The sequence below is a fragment of the Mauremys reevesii genome, linkage group 2 (assembly GCF_016161935.1).
Source record: "Mauremys reevesii isolate NIE-2019 linkage group 2, ASM1616193v1, whole genome shotgun sequence".
NCBI classification, from domain to species: domain Eukaryota; kingdom Metazoa; phylum Chordata; order Testudines; family Geoemydidae; genus Mauremys; species Mauremys reevesii.
The window spans coordinates 75366080-75377476 of record NC_052624.1 but is presented as its reverse complement, the minus strand read 5'-3'; the positions used below and the strand labels follow the sequence as shown (position 1 = coordinate 75377476).

Below are 11397 nucleotides of genomic sequence, written 5' to 3'. Positions count from 1 at the left end.
AACACAGGAGTAAGCATCTGTCTGGTGAGTTCCACAATTTTTGTCTGATTTTTGTTCTTAATAGTTCCACTCCTGCAAGAGGTCAGGAAGGCCTAAAGAGCAGGGGCACAGAGAGGCTAGCAGAGGCCAAGAGCTGCAAACAGTTTTGAGGCCATGTCTACACTAGAGAGCTTACAGCGGCACAACTGTACCAATGCAGCTGTGCCACTGAAAGATATTCTGTGTAGCTGCTCTATGCTGAGGGGAGAGAGCGCTCATATTGATATAATTAAACCACCCCCAAAGAGTGGCAGTATCTGTGTTGGTGGGAGAGCACCTTCTGCTGACATTTGTCCACATTGGTGCTTCTGTTGGTGTAACTTATATCGCTCAGAGGTGTGTTTTTGTTACACTCCTGAGTGACATAAATTATACCAACAAAAGTGCAAGTGTAGACATAGCCTGACACTTCCTCCCAGCCAAGGTTCACCAACTCCTTCCCTCAACCACCCATTGCCTCCACCTCTTTCACATAACCTACTGTCCCACCTATGGATGCTCCATGTTCCAACTTTCTTTCATTCTATAATCCCTTCACTCATTTATGTATTCAAATACTTTCTCTATATTCACTTCTTCATCCTCACTCTTGTTCCAATCCCCCTCTCTTCCTCTTTATGGCTATCCATTTGGTGTTTTAAGGGATTACTAGTATTTGGTGCCTAATGTTCCATAACTCATGCCCATTAAAGAGCTATTGAGAAGAATTTTATTGTCATTCACTGGGATACAAATCATAATTCTGTACCATGAATGAATATTGTGAGGTGGTGTCCTTTAAAAAATAAGCTCCTCCTCTTGCACATCCTCTCAGCAGCACCATACGGGTATAAGACAAGAGAAGCAGGTGTCTAGCAATGCCTACCCTGTCCTGAACCTTGAATCCTTCCCTGTGATTATGGCAACTTGGCCTCCCATTGATCCACATTTCAAGGTTTCCTGTGCCTCCTCCTAGCCCAGATCTGTCCACCCCTAGCTAGAGAGGGCTTTTAAAGAGGAAATGTTAGAAGTGTAATTGAGCTTAAAGAAACGTAGGCATTATTTACTTAGACCATGTCTACACTATGGAGACTATACCAAAATAGCTACAGCTCCAGAGCTATGTTGGTGTAACCCCATAGTGTAGACACAACCTACCCCAATGGGAAAAAAATTTCTGTCGGTGTGGGAATATCGCCTCCCCGAGCAATGGTATCTTGGTTGACAGAAGCATTCTTCCTTGTTGTGTCTACTCTGGCATAGCTACATCAGTGAAGGGTGGAATTTTCATGCTCTTGAGCAATGTAGCTATGTTGACTGAAATTTTAAGTCTAGATGGTCTAATCAGGGATCGGCAATCTTTGGCATGCGGCTCGTCAGGGAAATCCGCTGGCGGGCCGGGCTGGGCCGGGTTGTTCACCTGCAGCATCTGCAGGTTCAACTAATTGCAGCTCCCACTGGCCGTGATTTGCCATTCCAGGCCAATGGGGGCTGTGGGAAGTGGCAGCCAGCACATCCCTTGGCCCACACCGCTTCCCAGAACCCCTATTGGCCTGGAACGGTGAACCGCGACCAGTGGGAGCTGTGATCAGCTAAATCTGTGGATGCTGCAGGTAAACAAACCAGCCTGGCCTGCTAGCAGATTTCCATGATGGGCCGCATGCCAAAGGTTGCCGATCCCTGGTCTAGATAATACTTAGTCCTGCAATGAGTGCAGGGGACTGGACTAGATGACCTCTCGAGGTCCCTTCTAGTCCTATGATTCTATGAAGTCTAGACCAGGCCTTAGTATCTGTAGCCATATTCCTGCAGAACGAAGACTACATGCGATTCTGGCTAAAGATATTAATCAAACTGGACTTGGATCCTGAGATAACCTTTCCTCTATGATGCTGTCTACATGATGTTTCCTACTGAAGATATTAATGAAACTAGACTTGGATCCTTCCTGAGATAAACTGTAATATACTAGCTAGTGTGTATGTGTATCACTGCTCTTAGTTGGATAGAATGAATGCCAATTCCAGGTATGTGTCATTAGCCCAAATATTATTACAGTTAGGGAGATTCTCCCTTAACTCAAGTGATAGTACCCTGTGCTTCTGGCATAGAAGAAACCTAAGTTTTATCTTCATTTATTAATATGAAATTATGAATGGCCACAAAATATATTACCTCAGGCACCTTGTCACGCTAATATCCTGGGACCAACACTGTATAAATTAAATTGAATCAGGTACACCAATGCATGTATTTGGAATGCAAAGTCCAGGGATCAGAGACTATATGCTGGTTTATTTTAAGAAAAATACATGAATTTAATCATGCATGTGCTGGTGTACAATTAATATAGCATGTCCAAGAAGAATAAGAAATAGTGGGAGAAAGGCTCTCTGCTTTAAAATGGAAATTATAGTTGGAATATGTTGCCTTTTCATCTTAGCTAAGCTGCAGCTAGGAATGGTTTTCTAAAACACAGTTTTAAGCATTGAAGTCACATGTGTATAAATTAGGGTTGTCAATTAATCACAGTTAACTCATGTGATTAACTAAAAAATTAATTGTGATTAAAAAAATTAATCACGATTAATCACACTGTTAAACAATAGAATATCAATTGAAATTCATTAAATATTTTTGGATGCTTTTCTACATTTTCAAGTATATCAATTTCAATTACAACACAGAATACAAAATGTACAGTGCTCACTTTATATTTTTTATTACAAATATTTGCACTGTAAAAATGATAAACTAAATAAATAGTATTTTTCAATTCACCTCATACAAGTACTGTAGTGCAATCTCTTTATCATGAAAGTGCAACTTACAAATGTAGGGATTTTTTTTTGTTATATAACTGCACTCAAAATCAAAACAACATAGGCACCTAGTTTCTAATCTGCCAGGGGTTGCTCCACACAGTTCTGCCAGACTCCTCCCCCACTCCACCCTTTCCCCCCATGCCCCACCCCCACCCTGCCCCCACCCCTTCCCACCCCGCCTCTTCCCTGCCCAGTTCTGCTTCCTCCCCATTACCCCCAGCACTTCCTGACGCCGTGAAACAGCTGATCCTCAGCAGGCGGTAGGTGCTGGGAGGGATAGGGAGGTGCTGACTGGCAGGGCCTGCCAGTGGGCAGGAGGCACTGGGGGGAGGGAGAGGCTGGTGGTAGGTGCTAAGCACCCACCATTTTTTTTTCCCATGGGTGCTTCAGCCCCGGAGCACCCACGGAGTCGGAGCCTATGCAAAGCAATGTAAAACTTTAGTGCCTACAAGTCCACACAGTCCTACTTCTTGTTCAGCCAATTCCTAAGAGAAACAAGTTTGTTTACATTTATGGGAGATAATGCTGCCTACTTCTTAATTACAATGTCAATTGAAAGTGAGAACAGGTGTTCACATGGCAGTGCTGTAGCTGGTGTCACAAGATATTTACATGCCAGATGTGCTAAAGATTCATATACCTCTTCATGCTTCAGCCATGGTTCCAGAGGACATGCTTCCATACTAATGACGCTTGTTAAAAAAGTAATGTGTTAATTAAATTTGTGACTGAACTCCTTGGGGGAGAATTGTATGTCTCCTGCTCTGTTTTACCTGCATTCTGCCATATATTTCATGTTATGGCAGTCTTGGATGATGACCCAGCACATGTTGTTGTTCATTTTAAGAACACTTTCACTCCAAATTTGACAAAATGCAAAGAAGATACCAATGTGACATTTCTAAAGATAGCTACAGCACTCGATCCAAGATTTAAAAATCTGAAGTGCCTTCCAAAATCTGAGAGGCATGAGGTGTGGAGCATGCTTTCAGAAGTCTTAAAGAACAACACTCTGATGTGGAAACTACAGAACCCAAACCACCAAAAAGGAAAATCAACCTTCTGTTGGTGGCATCTGACTCAGATTCTAAAAATGAACATGAGTACTTGTGGCACCTTAGAGACTAACAAATTTAGTTGAGAATAAGCTTTCATGGGCTACAGCCCACTTAATCGTATGCATAGAATGGAACATATAGTAAGAAGATATATACACACATACAGAGAACATGAAAAGGTGGGAGTTGCCCTACCAACTCTAAGAGGCTAAGAGAACACCCACTGGACAGTAAACAATCAGCCTCAATGGGCCATTAGGAAGAACAATAAGACTTGGCAGATACTAATCTCCTGCCTTCCTGAGAAGTTCCTGTGCTGCTGCTTTTTGACACTACAGCAGGGGTAGACAACCTATGGCACGCGTGCCGAAGGCGGCATGCGAGCTGATTTTCAGTGGCACTCACACTGCCCGGGCCTGGCCACTGCTCCAGGGGGCTCTGCATTTTAATTCAATTTTAAATGAAGCTTCTTAAACATTTTAAAAAACTTATTTACTTTACATACAACAATAGTTTAGTTATATATTATAGACTTATAGAAAGAGACCTTCTAAAAACATTAAAATGTATTACTGGCACGCAAAACCTTAAATTAGAGTGAATAAATGAAGACTCGGCACACTACTTCTGAAAGGTTGCCGACCCCTGCACTACAGGGTCAAGTGATCGTGTCACCTGGTACTAGACCCCCATCTTGGGTTTTCAGTGTTTTTCCATTAACAGGAGGGGGGGGTCAGACAGGGAAACAAAAGATTCCCGCCTTATGTAAATTCTGTTTAAGGCTGGGAAATAAGTCACTCAAGACTCTTCTCCAATGTCTCTCCATCCAAGAAGGAAGATTGCTAAAAACACCTGAAGGGAAAGGTAGGGGCTGAGACAAGGGTCCAGTGTGTAAAGAGAAATAACTAGAACTCTAAGCTACAGAAACTCTGCAACCTGCCTAAAACAACATTTGTAAGCTTAGTTTGTGTGTTTTGTTTTATTTGCTCAGTAATCTGCTTTGTTATGTTTGCTATCCCTTATAATCACTTAAAATTTACCTTTTGTAGTTAATAAACTTATTTCTTGTTTGTTTCAAAACCCAGTTTGTACAATTAATATCTGAGGGAGCAAAAAGCTGTGCATCTCTCTCTCCACATTGAGGGAGAGGGCAAATTTTTATGAGCTTGCGCTCTGCAGATCTTTCTATATTATTTTGGGTTTATACCCCAAAGGAGGTGTGCACTTGAGTGCTGGCCCTTTTCCTAGCTAAGTGCTCCCACATAGAGCTGATTTCAGTCTGTGTCTGCATCTGAGTGTGGCCTTACCTGCATGTGTGTGCTTGACAGCCTAGCACAGCAAAACAAGGTGAGGAAACACAGGCTGGTGGAAAGGGCGGTCTCAGTGAGACCCCAGCACAACAGACAGTACCCCAGGAGGTGGGACGGGGTTAACCCATCTCACACACCCACCCCACACACAAGGTAGGTGTGTACAAAAGTGCAAATGATTAAAAATTACAAGGCTGCTCGGAACTTCAAGAGAAAACATTTCCAGAGCCTCTTAAAACAAAGGCAAACAACTTCTTTTATTCAGTGGGACTATGTTAAAAAATCAGATAAGATAAAATAAATTTTTATCTACAGTACATTAAACAATATGATTTTATATATTGTAAATGTCAAGCAAAATTAATATTGCCAATACAATTTCAAGGTTACTAAATGTTAATGTAAAATGTGAAAAAAAACACAAAAAAACAAAAACCAAAACCCTACAGCGCCAACACCTTCTAAATAAACTACATATCATATAGATTCAGATAGGATGTTTGCTTTTATAAATGCAACACAAACTGATGATGGAAGGTATTTAAAAGGTTTGGAGTTCTGGTCCAGATAAGCACTCAAATGCTTGATAATTATCTGAAGTTTATCTGTACTATCAAGATCTTGTGAGATCTTTTCTACAAAGCCCAGTTTCGTCTCTCCCCAAACTAGAGGCTCTTGCTCCGCATTGCATACTGTATTTAATCTTGGGGATGGGATGGAGGGATAGCAAGGCCCAGGCCTTCTCAGGCTTGTCTCTTTTTGTGGGGTGGGTTGGACAGGTGGCCTGTTCCCTCCATCTGATCTTCTGTAGTGGGACCTGGTCCAACTTCTTACTAGCAATAGCCCATTCTGGTTTTACCTCTTAACAATTTAAGAGGCATTCCAAGGCTATGCTCCTGAAAACATTGAGAGATTGTGAAATCCCAAAGCATGCAAACTCCAGTTCTTTGTGCATTGAGAACTGGTAATCTTACTGAACTCTATACAGTATTTATGATCTAACACTAACATCAGTATTCAGAATTTTTATCAACATTCCAATAAAGAATAGAAAGCCCTGGAAGAGGCTTTGTATCTGCTGTGACTAGTTTTTGGCTTAGGAGGAAAGGACTTGGTTTATCTTTACTGTAGATTAGCAAAGTTTATCAAGGTGTTCCAACTCTCCGCTCTATTATTCCACAACAAAATCCATTTGAGATGATTGCTTATGCAGACAACCCTCTAGAGCATTGATATGTGGAGCAAATTTAGCATCCATAGTTACTGCGCCTGACTGAAGTCAATCTTTTAGGTTAGATTAAAGCTGTATTCTTAACAAGTGCCAGAGAAGAGCGATAGGCCAAGAGGTGCTGAGACAGCTTTCAAAGATGGTAGGCTGCCAACTTTATTGCCTGTCTGGTAGGATTTATGTATTTAAAAACAAAACTCTCCAGGTTCCTTAGTGTTATTTGTTTGGGAATATAGAGAGAATCTGTTCACAGGCAGAGTGTGACCTGGGTGGCAAGAACAAAGCCACGCTTCTTGGTTAAATTTGCTCTAGTACCTGAGACACAGCATAGCTCTAGCTGGAAGGTATAACAATGATAAATAACTGCAGGATCAGCTCCTAAGTGCTGTTCTCAGCAAAGGCAGATAATGTAAAATATGTGAAACATGACTTTCATTTGAAATAAACAGCACACTTTGGTGGTGAGGCTTCTTTTAAGATCAGAGGGAGCTGCTGTCACTTGAGTATAAGATCGGTTTGATTCTCAGCTGCTCTGGACACACAACAAATTGATAACCTATGAGATGGGGACTTTACTGACCAACAATGTCCATTTTAGATTCTGGCACCAGCTGGCAGACACAACAGTCCCAGATGAAGTCAGTGGGATTACAGCAGGGAAGTATTTGAGCTGACATTCCTAGACAACGGTGACATTAAAATCGAGCTTTCAATAAACTCTGTAAATATCTAGCACATGAGAATTGACAACAAGATGAAACAAGTCTCCCACAAAGACAATTATAACACAGGACAGAAGTCTTCAATTTGAGGACTGGACCCATACAATATATGAATCTTGTTGATTGTATATAATTTTCTATACTATTGTAAAATTTACGGTATCTTTTAGAGCAGGGGTGGGCAAACTTTTTGAGCCAAGGGCCACATCTGGGTGGGGAAATTGTATGCAGGGCCAGGGCAGGGGGTTGGGGAGCAGGAGGGAGTGCAGGGTGTGGGAAGGGGTGCAGTGTGCAGGAAGGAGCTCAGGGCAAGGGATTGAGGCAGAGGAGGGGGTGCAGGGTGCATGAGGGGGCTCATGGAAGGGGGTTAGGGTACAGGAGGGGTAAGGAGTGCAGGAGGGAGCTCAGGGCAGGAGTGCAGGAGGAGTGCAGACTGTGGGAGGGGGCTCAGGGCAGAGGATTGGGGTGCAGGAGGGGTACAGGGTGCAGCAGGGAGGGCAGGGGGTGGGGTGGAGGGGTGCAAGTTGTACGAGGGGGCTCAGGGCAGGGAATTGAGGGGTGCGAGGTGCAGGTAGGGGGCTTAGGGCAGGGACTTGGGGATGGGGTGCAGGAGGGGTTTGGGCTCTGGCCTGGCACCGCTTACCTAAAGCAGCTCCGGGGTGGCAGCAGTGTGCCCCGGGGCCAGGGTAGGCTCCCTACATGCCTGCCCTGGCCCCAGTCCTGCACCACTCCAGGAAGTGCTGCAGCCCCTGGGGGATGGGGGACAGAGGGCTCTGCATGCGCTGTCCGTGCCATGACTCCAGGTAACTCCCCTGAAGCTCCCATTGGCCACGGTTCCCTGTTCCCGGCCAATGGGAGCGGTGGGGGGCAGTGCTTGGAGGCAAGGGCCCGGGGGGTGCAGGGACATGGTGCTGGCCACTTCTGAGAATGGCGCGGGGCCTGCGGCACCACAGGGGGCAATCCCTTGAGCCGGATCCAAAGCCCTGATGGGCCAGATCTGGCCCATGGGCTGTAGTTTGCCCACCCCTGTTTTAGAGGAAATAAAGTATGATGGATTCTGTTTAAGAGAGATTTTCCTATTCACTATGCCTAGAGACCACATACTAGCTTTAGTTTCTTTCCCGATACACTGTCAACCTCTGCCCAACGGCTGATATTTAAGGGAGGAAGACCTCTCTTGTATTAATTTGCATGGAATAAATGGGCGCAAAAAGTCAAGGTGTTAATATGACCCTGTCACTGTCCAACATTAAACGGTTTTAAACAAGGTTTGGGGTTTGATATACAGAAACCTCAGACTGTTTAGTACCATGGCAAACATCAATAAACATTGTTTTAACCGTTTATTAAAGATATAGAAAAAGAGTTAAAGTGTATGAAATGTAAAATATTAAGTAAGGCTTTCATTTAACCATATTTCTTGTTCCCTTTCCCTTTAGCTGAAGAGGATCTTTAGAAAGAAGAGAAAAACCTTGGCTGACCACCTTTTAAATCAGTGGTTCTCAATCTTTTTTCTTTTGCGGACCCCTAAAAAATTTCAAACTGGGGTGGAAATCTTAGATGTAGTCTGCGGACCCCCAGGGGTCCACAGACCACAGATTGAGAACCAGTATTTTAGACTGTATCAAAGATAGTAATTTGGGAAAAAGAAAAGACGTGAGTTGAGGTGAACTGGAGCTGCCATTGTTGCTATTGTTGTTAAAGTCCAAACCCATTTCCTAGAAAATAAAACAAGAAAAACACACAAAAGGGGAAAGGAAAGAACAGTAAAGATAGAAAATGCAGCTTCTATCACTGATGTTGACTCTCATTTGAAACCTTATTGCTGGAAAAACACAAGCCCAGCCCATGATCTTATCAGCCACTCTGAGACCTGACAAACTTGTATCATCATCAGGTTGTCAAGGGCATTGCTTTTATCTGCATCTCTGATCACAAGTTTACTGCCGTGTTATAAAATATGCAATCTTGGCTGACCAAGCCAGACTCTTATTAGACAGATGGCAAAAAGAGAAGGGTAAAAGATAGAAGAAATAAGGTGAAGAAGGAAAAGAAGATACTAAAGAGCAGGTAACGAAGTCTCACATCCCACTGGTATTCAGGATTCAGCCAGAGCCAGTGGAAGTGGCAAAGTCATCTGGGTCCCTCTCTCTGCCCCGGGCTCATGAGAACATTTCTCAGGATCACAACAAAGAAGGTACAATGGTCTCCTGGTGGATCCTGTGGTCCCAGGAGATGGTGGAGTTGGCAGCCATGATGGTGATGCTCAACTCTTCCCCATTTTTCAGTCAGCCAGTGTCAAGGTAGCCTCTGCTAATTTTCACCCCACAAAGTCTCTTTCTGAGGACCCCAAAAGGAAGAGATGAGTGGAGTAGCCCATCCCCTCATTATTATATCTATCAGTTAGGCCTAATTTCCAATACATCAGTTTTGGTTAATTGATTTTCAGTCCCACACTTCTTTTGTTTACCAAGCATGATCTTAGCACAGTCCTTGAATTATATCTAAGCCTTTTTGTTTGGACTAATTCAGTCTCTGTCTCTGTTTTGTACCTTTTCCCATCAGCCTTTGTTATTATAGGTTACTGTGACATTTTATAAACTTTCACTCACTTTTCACAGTTGAACTCACAATGAGGGTAAATTTGTAGGCCCAATTATTACAACACTTCTCTATGTTGTTTATAACATCTGCTTATCCATTCTAAGGAAACTGAGCCTGATAATGTCTCTCACGACTTTATGTTCAAACGTGTAAGATTGAAACTGTTTAAAGTACTTGGCTTAGAGGTACTGAAATGTATGTGGTGCAGAATATATGCTTTTCCCATTCAAAATTAATCACAGACATCCAATCATAAGCATTTTGAAGAGTCTGAGCTTTTCAAATTACATTTAAATTGATACCCACCATTACAGTAATTAACCACCACAATGACTGACATTAAGTCAGCATATTCTCTTAAAACCCTTGGGATTTTATAAAATATTGGATTAACTAAAACAATATAATTTAGTATTTCCTTCAGGAGGGAAAAGCTAAAGTATATTGCTTCTTCAGGATAGGCTTCCAGGGGAAAATAAGCATTCAGTTTTAATATAGGCTACGGAAAAAAACTAAGAACCTCCAAATCAGAATCAGATGTAACCAGCTGTTTCTCCACCAAGTCCACAGGCAGAGTTCTGGTTACGCTTGCTTTGTTCCTCCAAATTCTTTACAAATGCAGAAAATCTTTCTAATGGTTTTCTTTGTGGAAATCAACTCTGTTTAAATATTGTGTCTGATTCAATGCTATTAAAAAGTATGACTGATTTAGAAATGTTTTACCTGAGTCATAGGGCAAGAATCAGGAAGGTTGGGTGTGATGTTGCACTACAACCTTCAGTGGCACTTTGAGAGGTTGAGGTTTCGAAGTCAGAGAAATAGTTTTTTCTCCTTTATCCTTCCTCATATTTCCTTAGCCACAAATTTATCGCCGGGCTCACTTTGTGATGTTGTTCTGTTACCTGCACACATTAGGGCACCCCACCTTTTCCCAATCCGTAGGGCTCAGGGTGTAACTAACCTGGTCAATTTACGTACCCACACCCTTTCCCAATATGTAGGGTTCCGGTGTATACTACTTCTGCAGGTGTGCAGGATCTTTTACCAGTGAAAGAGCCTTGCACAGGAATATACTACATAACCTCTATTTATTAACAATCACCAAAAACAGACGGCACACGCTATACATGCAATGCTCACCACTCCCAATAAGACAGATTAACTTTTCTTGATGGCCAGTCAGGATCAGGTCCATCTAGGGGACTCCAGTTTCTGCACAGGTGCACGGTGTCATTGGCAGAGTGTTGAGGTCTAGCAGCTCTGATCTTTGGGGCTGTGACCTGGAGTTAGTTCCCAAAGAACTTCCTTTTCGACCCCAGTTTATATAGTGAAATTTGAGTTCTTTTTAGCTGTACCTTAACCAATCATTCTACTAAAATTTTACTAACCAATCCTAACATAGTGTAACAAAATTCTTTAACCAATCCTACCCCACCACCTTAATTAATTTACACCTAGCAAAATTAATTATGTAACAGACAGAAACAATTAAAGAACCAGACAGAGACCATACAGGTAAACAATAGGGAAGTGGGGACCATAATGACAAAACAATAAATAAATGAGGATTTCACAACCACAACTAATGATAAGTGATTTCTTGCCAGACAGGATGCTATTAAACTAAGTTTT

General features: G+C 42.5%; 1 long non-coding RNA gene across 1 annotated transcript; it reads left to right on the top strand.

Moving 5' to 3' along the window:
• Positions 1–6301: 6301 nt before the first annotated feature.
• Positions 6302–9688, top strand: LOC120398969. The gene is made up of 2 exons (XR_005594851.1): positions 6302–6609; positions 8601–9688. It is a non-coding gene; the product is annotated as an uncharacterized LOC120398969 (long non-coding RNA).
• The last annotated feature ends 1709 nt before the right edge of the window (positions 9689–11397 follow it).